Genomic DNA, 19275 nt, shown 5'->3' with positions numbered 1-19275 from the left:
ATAAATTCTGCTTCAACAGGAAAAATAATGAGAAGAAATATTAAGGTGATGAGATTAAATTTGCAAACACTTATCTGCAAACAAAATAAGAGGCTGTGATAGGAGGTATTAATTATATTGGTAGGGTTCTGGAACAATCCACTGGAAATGAGGTTGACAAATTAGCTTATGACAGAGCCTTAAAGAAGATTTTTTTTACTTCTAATTCAATACATATTTTGTTATTACATAATAATAATGATGCTTCAATTAGTGTTGTTTTCATTTAGAAATTAACGATAACATTTAAAAAGGTTGATATGGCAAACACATATTTTTAAACAATGAGCTTTAAATTTTAATTTCCTGGAGATCTTACCTGCTTTGAGTTCTCTTTTTCTTGTGCAACCATATTCTTTCTTTTTCCCTGTAAATTAGAAAATAAAGATTTTCTTAAATACAATTAAGAGCATCTGTAAAGTGTTGAGAGCAGCATGATTTTTTTTTTCCATCTTAATCAGTTAAAAAAAATTAAGAGCACCTTTTTTCACAAATATGAAGATATCAGAAATTTCACGCACTGAAAATTAAGCGATATTCATATGAATAGAATGAAAGTTGATCATATAAAGTTGAAATATTTTCTGAGGTTTACATTTTTGCGATTACAACACGCTGGCAAAAAAAAAAAGCTTTTAGAGTACATATAAATTCTGCTTCAACAGGAAAAATAACGAGAAGAAATATTAAGGTGATGAGCTTAAATGAACAAACACTTATCTGCAAACAAAATAAGAGGCTGTGATAGGAGGTATTAATTATATTGGTAGGGTTCTGGAACAATCCACTGGCAATGAGGTTGACAAATTAGCTTATGACAGAGCCTTAAAGCAGATTTCTTTACTTCAAATTTCACACATGTTTTGTTATTACATAATAGTACTGATGCATCAATTAGTGCTGTTTATATTTAGGAATTAACATTAACATTTAGAAAGGTTGATATGGCAATAACATAATGTTAAACAATGAGCTTTAAATTTTAATTATCTGGAGATCTTACCTGCTTTAAGTGTTCTTTTTCTTGTGCAAATATATTCTTTCTTTTTTCCTATAAATTAGAAAATAAAAATTTTCTTAAACACAATCAGCAGCATCTGTAAAGTGTTGAGAGCAGAATGATTTTTTTCCCATATTAATCAGTTAATAAATTAAAAGCACTTATTTTCACGAATATAAAGATGTCAGAAATTTTACGAGCTAAAAACACTGATCTATAAAAATAAAAAAAAAATTGGCCAACAAACAAAAATATGTGATCCTAGAAGTATTTTTGATGCTGATTTCGAATCTGCATTCAGAATTTTTCTATCACCCACAGTTTTTTTGTGACACACATGCCCTACAATACAGATATACACATATCTATATATAAAGCTATTACATGTATCATAAATTCCCTTTCTGCAAACAAAATAAGATTCTGTGACAGGTGGTATAAATTATACTAGTCTACCCATGCAGAACTCCGCACTGTGCTTCAAATCGTTTCATGAGGCATTTTGCTCTTTAAAAATTTCAAAGAAAGAACATTATGAAGAAGCAGCAAAAAAAAGAAAAAAGATTTGAAGTAAACGGAAAAACGTAAGCGCACAAGAGAAGGCATGTAATTTGAAGACATCAGTAGTAAAAACTCGTCAAATACAATGCTGTGATAATTTGATCATCGTTCACCTTTTGGTTGTACGTATTTTCAATGCAAACATTAAAACACATCATTAAAAGTGTGGTTGAGTGACTCCTGAAAAAGCAGTGCATATGAAAAAAGGGTTAATTAATATATACATTATGTAACTGTAGTGTTCATGTTGTAGTATTGTAAAATAAATATTTGTCATGTGTGAATCGTATCTTTATATTTATGGCTAAACACAACAGTTTTATAAAGAAATGTGCTGACTTTCAATTGAATGAGTACAACTTTCTTTTTTTGTTTGTAATGGCAGGCAGTTAGACAATTATTTAACTCATTTATAACTTCATATTTGATTGGGAAATGTACCAAATCACAATTAGTCAAGCTTACCCGCTTCGGGCTCCTTGTTAGGAAAAAGTGGGTTTTTCAAATGTTTGAAAAGTTTGATATTAAATAAATATTGGGTTTGAAGTAACACGAAAATCACTTTTTATTTTGAAGTTCAAGAAACCTGCTAGGAAATAAAACTGAAACTTGTTGCTATAAAAATTCAAAAACTACGATTTTTAAGCGTTCTGTGAAAACCTACCCGCTTTGGGCCACCCTCCCCTAACTGAAGAATTAAGGATGACAAATTTTACATTCTAGCTCAATCAATTTTGATTGTATAATTTATAAGACCTTTCATCAATTTCAGAGATTTTTCTACATATTTAAACTTATTCAAATATTAAAACTGCCATTATATTTAACTGTGACAATTTTTATTTACTTTTATTCTTAAACTTGCAAGCATAAAGAACTATAAGTTCCACATTGCACAGGTATTTCAAAAGAAACAGGACCGTTGAAAATCATGCTCTATTAATTCCTCACTGGGGAGAAATTGACACGGAGGGTGGACAAAAGAGCTGTAGATGCCTTTCACCCCCCCACTATTCATCAATTCCTTCACCCTTCCTTTCCCGCGAGGGGAAGAACCGCTGGTGTTCTGCAGGAAAGCCGAAAGCTTTGAACGTAATATTACGTCGCAGCCGCTTGAGTGGTTTAAAAAATAAATAAATAAGTAAAAAAAACAGGTTAATTATTTTTTCCCCTTGTCGAAAGTGAGGCAAAAAATTGGAAAATTGTATTAGAACTTTGCTTTAAAAAAAATAATAAATTGCATAACAACTACAGCAGTGTGGCGACAGGAACTGGAAAAAAAAGTTCCCTGACTTTTCCCTGATTAAGTTCACCAAATTTCCCTGATTCACGTTACCAATGATAATGGTTTCCTTTCTTTGCCCTACCTGAAATGCATTGCATATTAAATAAAATGCAGTGTTTAAAACGGTTTTAAGCTGTTAATTAAAAGTATATTTTAAAAAGATGCTCCTTTTTTTTGGGGGGGGGGGGTAAAAATTGTATATTAAATTATCGACAAAGAAATATTGTAGGAAATCTAAAACAAATACTTTACGTCCAGGAAGCAGTTAACGTAAGAATTCTAAAAAATTCTTAAAACCACCCTTAAAGACATATCTAATCACGATAAAACTAAAAAATTTAAATGGAAATAATCTTGAACTGAATTTTCAAGTAGTATAATTGTTGCTGTAAGAATAACAAACAAGTGATAGTTAAGGTATGGAAATAATGTAGTTTTTACTTACGTAAATAATACTGCCATGAGAAGGTTAACGGCAGTATCTACAGAAATTAGTTTTCGAGATATTTGAAGAAATATGTGGTGGATTCAGTACTAACAATAGGAAAATATTGGAATTAAGACTTTTTTGCGCCTCTTTTTCAGGGGAGACCAAATAAGAGAGTATCTTTACAAATAATAAAGTTGAAAGTCTGTCTGTATCTCTCTCTGTCAGTCAGGATCTCTGAGACGAGCACAGCGTCTAAACTGTTCGCCCGATTTTCATGAAATTTGGCACAAAGTTAGTTTGTAGCATGGGGGTGTGCACTTTGAAGCGATTTCTCGAAAATTCGATTTTGTTCATTTTATATTCCAATTTTAAGGAAATTTTCCCAAGGAAATTATCACAATGTGGACGAATACATTACGGAATTATCATAACATGGAACCGCAACATAGGCAAGCAAATGAATAAAACCAATTGGCGAGAAATTCATCATCCATTATTTGTTAATGTACAGGCGAACCAAATGACCTTTTCATTTTCTACTACGGGCAAAGGGGAGTGGGTACCACTAGTGTACAATAAAGGTAATGTACCATAGATCACAAAAATGCAAGAAAAAATTTAAAAAGTGCAGTTTCTGCCCTTTACCTGCACACGACAGAATAGACATTTATGTAAAAAATGGAAATTTTTCAACAATCAGTCATATTGAGCTATTCTCTAATCAAGAACTTAGGTTTTAATGAATGAATACAGCATTTTAACTACTAAAAAATAATAAAAATATTTACTCGCGTACACAACTAATTTTTTAGTTGTTGAAAAAAAAAAATCTTAGATTACTTTAGTAACAAACAACATTGAAACGAAAAAACAATTATTAATTTAAAATGTATATGTATATAGTTTTAAAATAAAAGAGTTTTAAGGTCAAAAAAAAAACCCTTAGTGTAATCTGAAGTGACAGCGAATAACACCCATGGCAAAAACACAAATTTGATTTTAAATAATTCAAAATGCCAAGTGATAACTTTTAAGATTTTTTTTTTTTTTTTTTTTTGCATTATTTTGGAAAACAAAGATTGTTTCTTGAAAATGTGATAACAGTATACTAATTACTTCAAGATAATGAGTAAAAGAAAGGGAGCAAAGTCACTAATGACGACTTCCTCTTTGCCTGTAGGGTTGTTTATTTTACGTAGCATGGAATGCGTGAAGGAAAATTCAAGCTAGGTAAATTATAAACAACTTTACAGACACAGAAGCAATCTTAGGAAGCTCATCCTAAGATTGAATACCTTGAGGAAAAAAGATGCACTAATATGTGGCATTTTATAATTGCCCCCCTTATTAATTTTACTTTTTTAAAACAAATTGGGGGAAAATTCATAGGGAATCAAAGTACCTCATTTTGCATGGAAATTTTTTTTTTCTTCATTTGATCAATTTTCCCTGAATTTCTGTTATTTTTTTCAAAATTCCCTGATGTTTCCCTGAGTGATAATGCTCCCTGACTTTTCCCTAAACTGTCGCCACCCTGTACAGGCTGTATCAAGGTTTTGCAACAGCAAGGGGCGTTTCTGAAAACTTGATTTTTAGACCGTAAGTCTATTTTCTGTCATTAGCCGGCCTGATAAGTTTTAAAATGATGGGGGAATTTCTTCAAGAGATAAGAAAGATTTGCATACTGACAGAAGAATAATCCGCAGAAATAATATATAGGATAAGATATTGAAGAGAAGTATTTTTATTTTTCAAAATTTTTACATTTTTTTTATCGCAGGCTACTTGAACCGTTATGGCTTAGATGGCAGCACGTGTTCATCATTTAACTGCACGGTTAAAATACAAAATAGTTCTTTTTTAAGCGTAGTGTTTTGAATGTAGTAAAAATGTGATAGGCTATTTGTTTTTTGCCGAAAGAAGAAAAAAATACATTTTACCCATCAAGTTGTTAATAATTTTAATGTTTTACTTTGTATTCTAAAAAACATATTCTTAGTTTTTAATGAAAAGCATAATTTCAATTTGAGGTAGTAATTTTTTTATTTGTACAAAGGGTCAAAAACTCATTAGAAGAATCTATATTTCAATATACGATTTATTTTTTTTCTGAACAAAAAACTCTTTCATTGTAGTCTGAAATATTAAACTTGATACTTATGTTTTCGCTTACATTATGTTTCAATTTTCTGACCGGAACCTAATCAAAAAAAAAAAAAAAAAAAAACCCTACAATTAAGAATTAATTAAGCTCCATGTTGCATCAAGTTTTCATAACAGCAAGGAGCATTTCCATCTCATTCTATTACCTCATACCTTTTATTTATTGTTATCAAGTGTTTATGTAATGCGTGATATTTCTCTAATTTTTTGACGCAGATTGTCCGGACATGGGCCCGAACACTCATTCTTTTGGTTACCAGTCAAACCCTCTGCATATCAAGCTATTCAGTTCTGTCGGTCACAGTGCAAGTTAAAGTTATAAATTTAACTGAAAACGTCATTCTGGTGCTTTAAAAACAAGTTTTTTTGACAGAAAAAAAAAAACAATTTTTAGACCATGGGTCTATTTTTCGTCATTAGCCTGCATGATAAGCTTTAAAATAAGGTGCAAATCAAAGAAATCGATCAAGAATTGAGGAAGATCTCGTGTAGAAACAAAAAACAGGCTACAGAAATAATATACAGTGAAACCTGTGTAAGTTGACCACTTGCGGTGCAGTACTTTGGTGGTCAACTTAGACAGGTGGTCAACTTATAAAGGGGCGTAATGATTTTTTTTTTTTTTTTTTTGTCATTTCTTGCACCATGTATTCTTTTTTTGACTAATTGACACTTACTTTTTCCGCTCAACTCACTTTCATTGTTTAACATTTCTTTGAAACAATAATTTAAAATGCTATTCAAATATTTTTAGAGGTTATTTTCTCAGAATGACGTATAATGTGTCATGTAAATTTAAAATTTCAGTAAATTGATCAAAAAATAAATAAATAAATAAAAATAAATCATTGTTTATAAAAAGTTATTTGGTATTAATAGTTCCTAAAAATTTATTGCTAATCAAAAATAACAAATTTTTCGCTTATTATTTTTTTTCTCATATACATTTAATACATTTATAACCATGATGATCTACTTTTCAACAAAATAACTCCCTATTGAAGTTTGTAGTTTTGGAAATTCCATATGTGTCAGCTAATTTTCTCTGGATTTCTCCCTTTTCAATTAATTTTAATACTTCATACTTTTTATCAATCTCAAGTTCAACTAACTTTCTTTTTGAAGCCATTTTATGTAAAACTATAACACAAAGAGCAACAAGCTGGAATTTAATACATTTATAACCATGATGATCTACTTTTCAACAAAATAACTCCCTATTGAAGTTTGTAGTTTTGGAAATTCCATATGTGTCAGCTAATTTTCTATGGATTTCTCCCTTTTCAATTAATTTTAATACTTCATACTTTTTATCAATCTCAAGTTCAACTAACTTTCTTTTTGAAGCCATTTTATGTAAAACTATAACACAAAGAGCAACAAGCTGGACTCTAATAGTTCTAATAGGCAGTTGAAAATGAAAATGTCCTAGTTCTTAATCCCTTGCACCAGAAATACTGCAATGCAAGTAACTTTTACTCTAGCACAATTCCAGTGCTGCCACAAAATATTGCGACTGGAAAAAAATACTTTGTACTTTTCTACTGACACATGTTTTCATTGAACAGAGAGTACAAGAGGTAATCTCAAATAGAACAACAAAAGAAAAACAAGTTTGGAGAATAAAAGGGTTCTTAGTATTTTTCCAATGTGGGTTAAACTTACAAGGAGCTTTAGTTATGCTGCTGTTTTATTTAGTTGGTAAAATGCTGGTCTGGCATCAAAAATATTCTTGGAAAGCTATAAAAAAATAATAAAATAATTTGCTAAATTAAGTTTTAAAAAACAATCCAAGTGGTCAACTTACAAAGGGTTTTTTACAATACTCCAAACCAAATTTGGGGTACATTAGTGGTCAAGATAGACAGGTGGTCAACTTACAAAGGTGGTCAAGTTACAGAGGTTTTCCTTCATTATACGAGATAGGACTAATTCCGTTCCTGACAAAAGCGGTCAACATAGACAGGTGGTCAACTTACAAAGGTGGTCAACTTTACAGGTTTTACTGTATAAGGATAGGTAGGGTTCTGGAACAATCCACTGGCAATATGGTTGACAAATAAATTAGCTTATGATAGAGCCTTAAAGCAGATTTCTTTACTTCAAATTCCATACATATTTTGTTATTACATAATAATAATGATGCATCAATTGGTGTTGCAGAGGTCTGGCCAGAGAAAATTTGTGTCTGTTAACGGACCCTTAACGAAAATTCGATCAACTAAAACAAACCTTTCGCAAAATTCTGATCAACCAAAACCAAAACGGACCCTTCACAAATTGTTTATTGGAAAAGCATATCTGAAATCAAAATAATGCATATTTCCTTGCATAACTCAATAATATTTGGAAAAATATCATCTCAATAATATTTTTTTTTTTAAAGTTAAATTAGAGGAGCTTATACAGGATTTGCTGTTGTAGTTTTAAGAAAAAATGATCCTGCAAACGATAAATAACTAATGATACCAAATAAATATAATGCTTGTTGTTGGTTTCTTTAAACAAAATTAACAGTTGAAAGTCAGTTTTGTTTTAAATAATTTTCCATGTTTGTTTTATCATAGCTATTTTGCAGCAGTGTTGTTCAAAACTTCTCTGAAAAGGCAGTGTCAGCACGTTTCTTCCCACTCATGATTTAAACAGCAATAAATTTTAAAAATATATACCGTATTACCCTGTATTATCTGGCATGCCGCAAAATTCGGGGGTCACCAGACTTTCAATAACATTTGCCTGGTCCTTTACGGCATGCGTGAAAAATCGAGGTTAGGAAAAAGAATACTAGAAAAAATATGTGTTCAGCTTAAAACGAATACAAGTTCTATACATATCTCATTAATATTAATAAAAAGTTTAATTTTGTAAAAATATTTACTAACAATATCATTAGTTATTTTAACAAGAGAAATATTGTTTAATAACGAATAATTTTATAAAAATTAAATTAAAACTAAGTATGCAAACATTTAATCAATAAGTTACTGTCCCTAAACCAGTGCTAAAAAATTAACCATAGCTTTTCAATAAATAAAAATTAAACTTACCCCTAAAAGGAACCTAAAATAATTTATTGAAAAAAATTATGAACAAATCCCAGTAACGACAATTGCTTCTGAATTGATTACTTTATCGGCATTTAATTAAATCAATTAATAATTACCTACCATAAATAGCAATCACATAATACATTATTATATTTTTTAGTTTACTTTTGTTTTGTTGCAAAATAAACCTCAAATTATATGGCATGCTGGAAAATTCAAATTTCCTGGCATGCTGGTCAAACTGGCTTTTTTCAGGCATGCCGGATAATGCATAGTAATACAGTATACATATTAGCCAAATGAAATGACCAACAAACTTAAACTGCAAACGGATAGGGAAAACAATGTGATTGCTTCAGATACGGTTACCAGTTTAAAAATTAGCTCTATTCAGTAGCATCTAGTGTTAAACCTTTATAGTAACTTGATTAGATAATACCTTCATTAATTTACCAGCTTGGCAATGTTTGTTTTTACCGTACGATGTTTGAACATTAAATTGGGAGAAAATGATATGGGTTTCAATTCTCGAAGCTAACATGGATGATTAATTTTAATAAACTTTTTTATTTACCATTTTTATATGATTGATGCCTTTATTTTGAAAAATGCAATCTGCTTACATCCGATGTGAGAATGTTTTTTTTTTCAAGCTAACTTCAATTTGTTAGGATGCAAATAAATGAAAAGTCTCTTTATTTCTGTTTCAACACTTATTTTAAGTGTTTTAAGCGAAATCCCCCACTCCCTTTTTAAGTTAAAAATTAAAATGCTGAATCGATGGTATACTTTTATTTTTTCTTCAACTGTGTCAATAGACATTAATGACGTATTTATCATAAGTTTCTGAAATGCAATTCTTAAAAAATTTTTTACAAAAATAAGCCCTTTTACAAGCTGTCTTTATACTTTTTATGCCTTCACTTTGAAGATTGTGATCTTATTGCATCCGCTATGGGAATCAAATTTTTTGAATTTACGATGTTTAGTACGCTTTGTTAAGAGGTAAACAAATTAACTATCACCCCAAAGCAGAATACTTGGTGGTGTTCTGCAACTTGAAATCATTTGACCAAAATTATTTTGCAACATAAATTCATACATTATAAATTTACTTTCAGAACATTTGAATCGATTATTTCAGGAAGGGCTAAGTCCAATGGATTCCTATCGGACTTACGCCCTTTCTGACATAATTGATTCATTTTCAAATACAACGATCTTCCAGGATGTTTTAGGAGCAAGAAGCAGGGGCAGCAGTCAAAGATGATATTTTCTGCTCAAATCTGTGGAATTTCTGCAGACTTACTGCAAATATCTTCCAACTAAAGATGTAATTTTTCAGAAATTGTGCAGATTTCTTCAATCTGAAGATCTAAAGTTCCCGCAAATCACACACAAAACTTGACATTTTGTGGGAGTTTTAAGTTTAACTCTAATTTGAAAAAAAAAAAAAAAAAAAATCAGCAGAAATTGTGCAGTATTCTGCAAAATTACATCTTTAAATAGGAGATATTTGCAGAAAACCAGCAGTTTGCAAAAATCTGTAGATTTTCTGCAGAAAATTCATCTGAGTTTTCCCCTCACATATGAACAGATTTGTTTTGCAGTACAGGCATCTGTTCTGTGACGTACTTTGCAAATTTAGCAGTATTCCCTGCTTTTGGAAAGTATTTTATTTTTATTAAAATCACAAAATTTATGAGTTTTTAAATGAAATTCTGAGCTTTTTAAGAGTGTCTTGAGTCAAAAAGTTAAAATGCTAAACACCTGCCTTTATTTTACTTATTTTATTTACTTATTTATTTTATATTTTTGTTTCAAATATTTTAAATACTTTACACATAACATTTCTAGAAAAATTTAACGTAACATAGAATCGTATATATTGATTCTTGAGGGATATTGATTCTCAACCATCTCCCAGAGAACGATGCTGGTTCCTCCCTCAACCCTCCCCTCAAATACTAGGAAAACTCAAAAATGATAATCTCAACAGTAAACAGGAAAATACCCAACTAAAATTTTCAACAATGCAGTTTACACCATCTCAAAATTTTGAAATTTTGTTTTTAAAAAAAAAGTTTTTTTTTTCTTTTTGCAAAATTATTTGATTTTTCCCAAAACAAATTGGTTTTTCACAAAATTATTTCATATTTCACAAAAAACGGACACTAAAAAATCCTGGACAGACCTTGTGTTGCTTACATTTAGAAATTAACTTTAACATTTAGAAAGGTTGAGACATGGCAATAACATAATTTTAAACAATAAGCTTTAAATTTTAATTATCTAGAGATATTACCTGTTTTAAGTTTTCTTTTACTGGTGCAACTTTATCCTCTCTTTTTTTCTGTAAATTAGAAAATAAAGACATTTTTAAATACAATTAGCAGCATCTGTAAAGCGTTTAGAGCAGCATGATTTTTTTTCCCATCTTCATCAGTTAACAAAATTAAAAGCACTTATTTTCAAGAATATGAAGATATCAGAAAAATTTTACGAGTTGAAAATTAAGCGTCATTCATATGAACAGACTGAAAGTTGATCATATAAAGTTGAAATATTTTCCAAGGGTTAAATTTTTGTGATTACAACAGGCTGGCAATAGAAAATGCTTTTAGAGTACATATAAATTCTGCTTCAACTGGAAAAATAATGAGAAGAAATATTAAAGTGATGAGATTAAATTTGCAAACAAATAAGAGGCTGTGATAGGAGGTATTAATTATATAAATTAAACAATACATTGTTTAGTAACAAATAACAATAATAGTTAAAATTCAACTATGCACAAAAATACTTCTCACATGATTATTGGATTGCTTTAATTCTGTGGCGCCCAACCTATATTTTTTTCTCTCAAGGGCCACACCTCATATTCAAATATCTCTCGCGGGCAAGAACAATTTTAAGATTTTAAAATATTTATTTGAATAACATGAACAATCATGGTAAAGCAAAAGAAAATTACAAAATAGGAATTGTTACTACCAAATGCTTATTTTATTAATTGCATCTAGTTTCATAAAAGCAATTTTTGACTACTTGACTCCAAATTTGAAGCATTATAATGTAATCATGGTTTTAGAGAAAGTGAAGAAAACAATGGGCCACTTGGGTCAGCTTCCGGGGCTGCACGTGGCCTGTAGACCGTAGGTTGGGCCCCACTGCTTTAATCTTAAGTCTGAAATTAAATATTATAAAAATGAATTAAGAAATTGGAAAATTTGAGTAATAATTTAATCATACTTTGGAAAATAGTCGTAGTTTTGCATCTCTCATGGACCAATGAAACATGAATCGTCGCCTCAGAGCAACAGTTAGGATATCTGAGTGTTGTTCCTGGGATTCAGTGGCGTAACTACGTACCGCAAGACCCCGCAAGGCGGTGGGGCCCGGAGTAGGAAGGGGCCCGAAAATGTTTGAGTTTTGTTTTCATTCTATTTTATTAAATTTTCCGAAAATCAAGCTTAGTTTAAAACTCTGTATTGGTTCTAGGGCCCTCTATAATCCCAGAACCTATTGACCAAAATAAAATATCGGGGCCTTAGACCAAATCCTTTTTTGGGGTCCTTATAAAGGCAAACATTACAATTTTTGCAATTTGCTAAAACAGTTATAGCCATTCGAAGCCCTCGAACAGAAGGGGCTCTAAGCCTATTTCTCCTTTTCGGTAAACAGGCCCTGAGTGGAGAGAAGGGTGTGAAACCAGAGCTGTGTATTTTCTGCGGGTAGAAAAATTTGCGCAATAAAAAGACAAAACAATTTCTGTTATTTTAAAAACTGCATCAGGGATTTTTTAAGAAAATTTTTTTTCCTCTCTTTTTCCATAAGGGTTAAAATCGGTATATAACAAACTTTTATTTTGGAACACAGTGCACCTTTTTATTTCATATCTTGAAGTTTTTTCGAGGTCAGTAAACTCCATTAATATGCTATGCGTTTTGGAAAGAGAAAATATTTGGAGTATTAAAGTTTAACATCACTCTAAATATCTCTCTAAACTCTTAATTAATGAATAATTAAACATGAATGTCTGTCAAAACTTGACACGAGGTTACTGATTATATTTATGAAATGACGTACAGTAATGTAGAGGATGTTCCACCTTAAACCCTAAAACTGAAATTATTTCCTGTAAAACCAATATTTATAAAATACGGAACCGTTAAAAAAGCATTGAATTTGAAATCTAAAACAAATACATTATCTTTCCATAGCTCTGTTTTTTAATTTGATACCAAATAAGATTAAAAGGGGAGAAGGGAAGAATCGAGTTATTATCGTCAAGTCGTTACTTTTCTGAACTAAAAAGTTAGTCTAAGTTATAATCCACAATATATAAATATTACGCACAGGTCAATAATATGAAAATACGCTCACCGTATGATAGCACAAAGCAGGGAAAATCACAAAAAGACTAATTGCAAAAATTATAGTGCAACATATTCATTGCAAGAACCAAAATGGAGAAACGCAAATTTGTTGCGCCTCATGCGCTCAATCTAATGCAAGATACTCCATGACTCAATCTTATATTCTACGCAGACTTACCAAAAAAGCATTCACTGCTCCACATTAGGAAGAAAAATGCTAATGTATGCATTAATTAGCATCACATTTTTTTCAGTGCAAAGTGCAATACATTACGCTTTTGCATAGCATGTTTAGACACAACAAGGCAATAATTTTGCGGTACAGATGTGATATACCCCCCCCCCCCATTTGGCGACATCCGATTTTTTGCACAAAATTGAAATATTTTTCTCGCCAATGAGGCGATAAATTTTTAAGCATGGCATCCCTGGTGAAACTAACCTGTGGTTGGCAACGCGAAGGCAAACTTGTTCGAACTTGTTTACTTGGGTTCTTTACTTGGTTTTACGCAGGAGAGATACATGTTATTTTGTGCAATATATCTTACAGGAATGCTTATTTTGTGTTAGTTTAGATTCAGTAGTTGTGTTTTGAAGTAAAAACAATAGAAAATGCCAGTTTCTTCAAACTTGAATGTTAATTAAAAGTTAACTCCAACGTGGTGTGTATCTGTAACGTGTCATTGTCATATGATGTATTGTTTTAGACTGAGTGTGAATATTTATACCATATAAAAAGGTAAGTTCTTTATTTTAGAATTCAAAAAAAACCTCTCACTTCCAAAATTCTTTGTTTTTACAAATCCTTGAGGGGTTCTTGTAGTTTTTAACTTTATTTTTACTGTATGTAAATTAATTTTACAGAAATACTACGGTTATTTTGTTCTAAAAGTTAATTCTTATCGATGCCACGAATTATTTAGACATTCTATTAACGTGCCTCCTTTAGGTACTGAATTTTATGTTAACAATTGAAAGTTCTTTTGGTTGTACTCTTAAAAATGCTGAATTTTACTAATAAATCTGCACAATAATGGTGCATATTTCACACTTAAAACTGTGTCATTATTGTACACTGAACGGAAGGAGCCACCCTTGGGTGTCTCCATGAAAATATACATAACTGTGACCATACTCCGACTGTAATGTATATTAACAGTCGGAGGGATAACGGACCGAGGTCCTGGTGAGCCAGAGGTCTCATAGTACTTTCGTAATGAGACCGAGGCAGGTCTCATTACGAAAGTACTATGAGACCGAGGGCTCGTATCCCGGAGAAATGATGAAAAAAAAATTAATGCATTAATTTCGACTTGTAATTAATACAATAATTTATTTCATTGATTTTAATATGTTTACAAAAAACCCCGGCCTTGTACATTTTTGAAGCATATATTCGTGATGTTTTTTGTTGTGCTTTTATGTTGTTTTTATATATATTGTGTTCTAAAGTGCTTTGATCATGTTTTTTTTATCTGATTTTTTCCTGTTGGCGCTAAAAAAGCATCGCTAAGAACGATGTATGACATATGTCGTCATACATCGTTTTCTTGGCGACGCTTTCTTGGCGCCAACAGGAAAAAGTAGCCAAGGGTGGGGTATATCACATCAGTTCCAATTTTTCTTGTTAGATAGGCTGTGAGACGGAACAGGGTTGTTTCGTTCAAACCACGTTGGTTTAAACCATGGTTTTAACTATGGTTTAAACCAATTGGTTTTTTTTTTAAAAAACCATGCGGTTTTTTTTTTAATTTTTTTTTTTTCAAAGCCAAAAAAAAAATTCCATTTTACAGGTTTACATTGATTTCCCCACACATATTGAAAAATGTAAAATTCCATTTATGCTAAGTTCCTAGCTAAGTTGCAGAGATAAATACTAAAATTGCAAAGTTGTTTCTTCGAAATGTATTACAAGCTTTAATAGAAAAAAAAATATTAATATAATTTTTATTTCATATATGTGCCATAAAGCAGATTTCAGTCAACTTCCATCATTATGCTTAATTTGCATGATTAGTTAAGATTTACTAAGGATTGAATCTTTTATTGTAGATGCAATCCATTATATTGCTCACTCCTGTTGCAGGGGTGTGACATTTTTGCCCATTTATTTGCACTTTCCTGGAATTTTAACTTCGACTTGTAAGGTAATCAACAGTCTAACTTAATTGTTTGCACCTAAAAATTAAGATTTGTTCTGCAGGTGAACACAAATAATATTTTCAAATCAAATTTTTAAAAAAAGTTTATACTTCGTATTATGATACATAATGTAGGAAGATTAAAAGACAAATTTTTAAATTCCCAGAACAAAATGCAAATGTATGTGTAAAAATTGATTGAGAAATATATAAATCTTCACATATAAACTACTCTCCATTGGTGTTTTTTTTTTTTAATGGATTCTGTTTGCTCAAAAGATTTTGATTGGCTATACACCTATGCTGCTTTATGACTATTGGGTGCAGAAAATTCTTAGTTTTTTTCCCCCCTTTTGTTCATTAGAATTGGGATTTCGGTATTTGCTTTGCCTTAGCTAACCTGTGCAGTTTACAAAAATTACTTACTCATATTGTTTTAAAAAGAATGTCTAATTCTGGTAGAAAAAAAGACCTAATCTGGCTTTCATTTGATGAAATCAAAAATGAAGCCAGTATTTCGTATCAAAAAGGGTCTATATATACATGCATACTAATATGTTAATCAAGTCAAACATTTCAATCAATATTTCCCTGCAGAAAGCTATTTTAATTATTTAATTTAGTTACAAGATTTTGTTCTAATCTTTTTAATTAATCAAGAAATTAGGTATAATTTGACTATTGAATAACTGTTAATTAAATGGAACCTTAATTACCTTCCGAAAATTAATTGTTTTTCTCGCAAATAGTATTTAAACCAAAAAAAAACCCAGTTTAAACCAAAAAAAACGGGGTTTTTGGAAAAAAAAAACGATTTTTTTACCAACCCTGAGATGGATTGCTTGTTTCACTGAACAGTATAATTTCACCCCCACCATTAGATACAATGAAAAGTTCAATTTTATTTTTGGTCGGATTTTTTTTCTCCCATTTAGAGCATTTTTGTTCGATAGAGCTTGGCGCCTTTTTGACTCTGGCGCCCTCGTGAGCCGCACATCCTTGCACGTAGGGACGGCGCGACCCTGGGCGCACCCCCCTAAATATTGCAAACATAGAGAAAAAGGTATAACTTTGATATACACCCCCAAAAATTACGCGCCAAATCTGGCATTCCCTACGGACTTTTTAGGGTTGCTGTTCCTTATTTTGGTGTTGCCAATTTAGGTTTTTTCAGCTTTTAGGTTTTTACTGTTGCCAAATTTAGTATTTTCAATTATTTTGTACCATTTTTTGAGTTCTTTTAAAAGTTTTGTGGCAACAAAGTTTTGTGTCAACAAAAACAAAAAAAAGTCGCCAAATTTCCGATTTGGGGGGGGGGGGTACATCAAAGTAGTTCCGAGAAAAATACTGATCAACCCTCCCACCCAGGTGGGCACCGCTGATGACATCTTAAAATACTTTGGGGTAAATAATGTAAGCCTACATCATGTGGAAGTGTTTCTTTGGGGAAAGTTATTGTGTACATAGTTCAACAGTGAGCTAAGCTGTTAAATGAGCATCAATTACCACTCATAGGTATGCTCTAAAAATAAAAACCAGCCTTAGCAAAATTTTGTACTTTTTCTTCTTTTGTTTACTTTCTGCCGCTAAAAATCTTATGGCTTTTAGTTGTCATTTTTTCTTTTGCCCCCCCCCCCTCTACTTTTTAGTCCCAATCAGTTTCTGTGTGTAGACATTAACAAGAAACAGAACACAAGAATTATATTTTAATAGAAAAAATCTTCTGATTTCTAAAACTCTCATCATTAACCATTTAACATTATTACGGTAATAAGAGGGAAAACTTTGAATTGATAATTGAATTTAATGATTTATGTGCTTCCAGAGGAACTACAACAAATTAGATTTAAAAAATTCAGCCTTAACAATGAAATTATCTTCAAAATTTTTATCCTCGAAAATAAAAACTTACTTCAGATAGCCTTTCAAGAGCAAGCAGAATGTCACAAATAGGGACATTTGACCTAGAAAAAGAATAAAACAACGACATATATAAACGCTGATAAAATGCTGTTTTAGGTTTACAAAAAAAATTAAATATATGTGCTATACAAGAAATTAAGGGTGTATATAAAAGTTGTTCAAAAGTAGATTCAAATACATCGATTTATAGAAGTGAAATTTTATCTGGAGTGACAATCAACAATAACACAGAAATGAATAAATTGCAATCAATCACCAAGTTTTATCTTACCTTCTCATTTTGCAACAAAAATTTTTTTCACTCTAATCGAGAAGCAAAGCCGCCAAATCCACGAGCGAGCACAACAAATACAAAACTTTTTTCCCGCTGCCAGATTCTATTCTAATTTCATTTTATTTGGCACACTGGCATAGGTAAGAGTGAGACCCTGGGACTCTCCTCTTCGTTACTTATATTTAGAGCAGGAATGGGATACTTTCACGTGACGTCACAGCAGCTTTGTTGTGCATAAGCATAGGACACGTGGTCTATGAAGCTTTTGCTGCTTTGTTTTGGAAGCCATTGCTGACCACACAGCTTTAGCTACTTGTCATCACCAGAGAAATTGGGTAAAACCAGCATTTTATTAGTCACGCTGTAATATTTGAAAGATTTTAGAACAATAGATATACATGATCGTTCTAAAAACTTCAGCAAAATTTTTTCGATGCATACGAAATGAATATGATTTGCAAAATTAATGAATGGAAGTTTTTAAAGAAAAGTTTGTTTTGAACCAGCAAGTAAGTGAACTACAAACGGAAATAATGAAAAGTTATTCTTCCTGAGATTTTGCACTGTATTTTATTTTTTTAAATACATTACAGGAAAATCATGAGATGATATTGAGAGCTTAACTAAGCAAACATCCTTATAAAATAAAAAAAATTTGCAGGTGATCACAAATAAATAGCTGATTTTTTGTTCGTAATCAATATAATGTTTTTTTTTAAAGAGTTCTAGATCGATATATAGAAGTAAATACTGCATGAGTTTTCTTATTTACTCTATGTACAGTGTCTTTTTTATTAACGATATTCTAAGCATTAAAAGTCAGAATTTTGATTTCATGATGAAATAAATGGACAACTCTAATAAACAAGTTGCCTATTTTTCTCTGCTGGTTTTGTCTTTCAAAGTCAACCACTTTTTCTGTTCTGTAACTGCAGTGTAATGGATGGCGTTAGGCAGTCACGTTACAGTGGAATTTGGTGATTATTCATCCCTTGGAAACTCAGAAATGTTTCTTTTATGACCATACAAAACAACTGAAACAAACTTCACCCCTCCCCCTCTGAAATGCAGCAACATCCCTTCCAATTTTTTTTTTTTTTTTTTTTTTTGGTTACGCCAATGTTACAAGGACTTTATTTCTTGACAGCTGAAAAATTTAAAATAAACTGCAGTGGATGATGCTAGTAAATCATTATCATTATTCCGCAAACTGCTTTTTTCTAGTTTTCTTGAATTTAATGTGCCTTATGTTCAGGCGTGTCAGATTTCTGTACTGTTTAACCGGAACATCGAAAAACTCCCCCCCCCCCCTTCAGTATAGCAAGTATTCAAATGGATACACACTAGGGATTTGTCGTTCATGAACGAACGAGTCAAAAAGAACGGATCCTTAAAATGAACAGATCCGTTCACTAAAAAATGAACGACCATTTCTTTGAACGGCGAGCATTTGGAAAATTTTATTTATGCACTTGTGACAAAATCGCATTAAAAAAAATTCATTCATGATCAGTTTTTTAACGGGCAATCAATTTTAAATTTCCTTTTTCTCAATGCAGTACAATATTTTCTTTTCGAACCTTTTTACTTTCTGCGTTACTCATCATTTTTCTTTAACCATTGCAGTTAATTTGCTATTTTCCAATGTAGTATTCATTAGTGATGTTTTGTGTAACTGGTTTGGGCTACTAACAAAATGTTTGGACATTCCACTTCTTATCCCACGCACATGCTAAAATCCTCCTCACGCTTTCTGTCACCAAAGTTATTTCTAAAAATACTTTTTACCACTTTTCTGGTGATCATTTTATCTTCTATAACATTCCTATCAACTACATTCTATATTGATTTTACTTTATTTTTAACTTGCTTGGCGATTTTCAAGTTGCTTATTTTACATTCAATAATCCAGGGATTTTTAATAAATATTAATGTCTAATTAGTTCCCCAGTCAAAAAAGTGTTGCCTTTTTTTCTTCTGTCTCCATGAGTACTGCGGAATAATTTTGAAGTTCCCTAATATTTAGGTAAGTA

At 31.2% G+C, this 19275-nt stretch overlaps 1 long non-coding RNA gene across 2 annotated transcripts; it reads right to left on the bottom strand.

Annotated features, from left to right (window-relative positions):
* Nucleotides 1-354: 354 nt before the first annotated feature.
* LOC129227689 (uncharacterized) lies at nt 355-17334 on the bottom strand. Of its 2 annotated transcripts, XR_008580867.1 has the most exons (5): nt 17240-17334; nt 16958-17009; nt 10831-10878; nt 1043-1090; nt 358-406 (listed from the first exon to the last, which is right to left on the bottom strand). It is a non-coding gene; the product is annotated as an uncharacterized LOC129227689 (long non-coding RNA). The 2 variants fall into 2 exon arrangements; XR_008580868.1 differs by lacking the exon at nt 1043-1090 and having other exon boundaries at nt 355-406.
* Nucleotides 17335-19275: the final 1941 nt, after the last annotated feature.

Source organism: Uloborus diversus, chromosome 8, assembly GCF_026930045.1.
Source record: "Uloborus diversus isolate 005 chromosome 8, Udiv.v.3.1, whole genome shotgun sequence".
Taxonomy (NCBI): domain Eukaryota; kingdom Metazoa; phylum Arthropoda; class Arachnida; order Araneae; family Uloboridae; genus Uloborus; species Uloborus diversus.
This window is presented reverse-complemented; position numbering and strand designations above follow the sequence as displayed.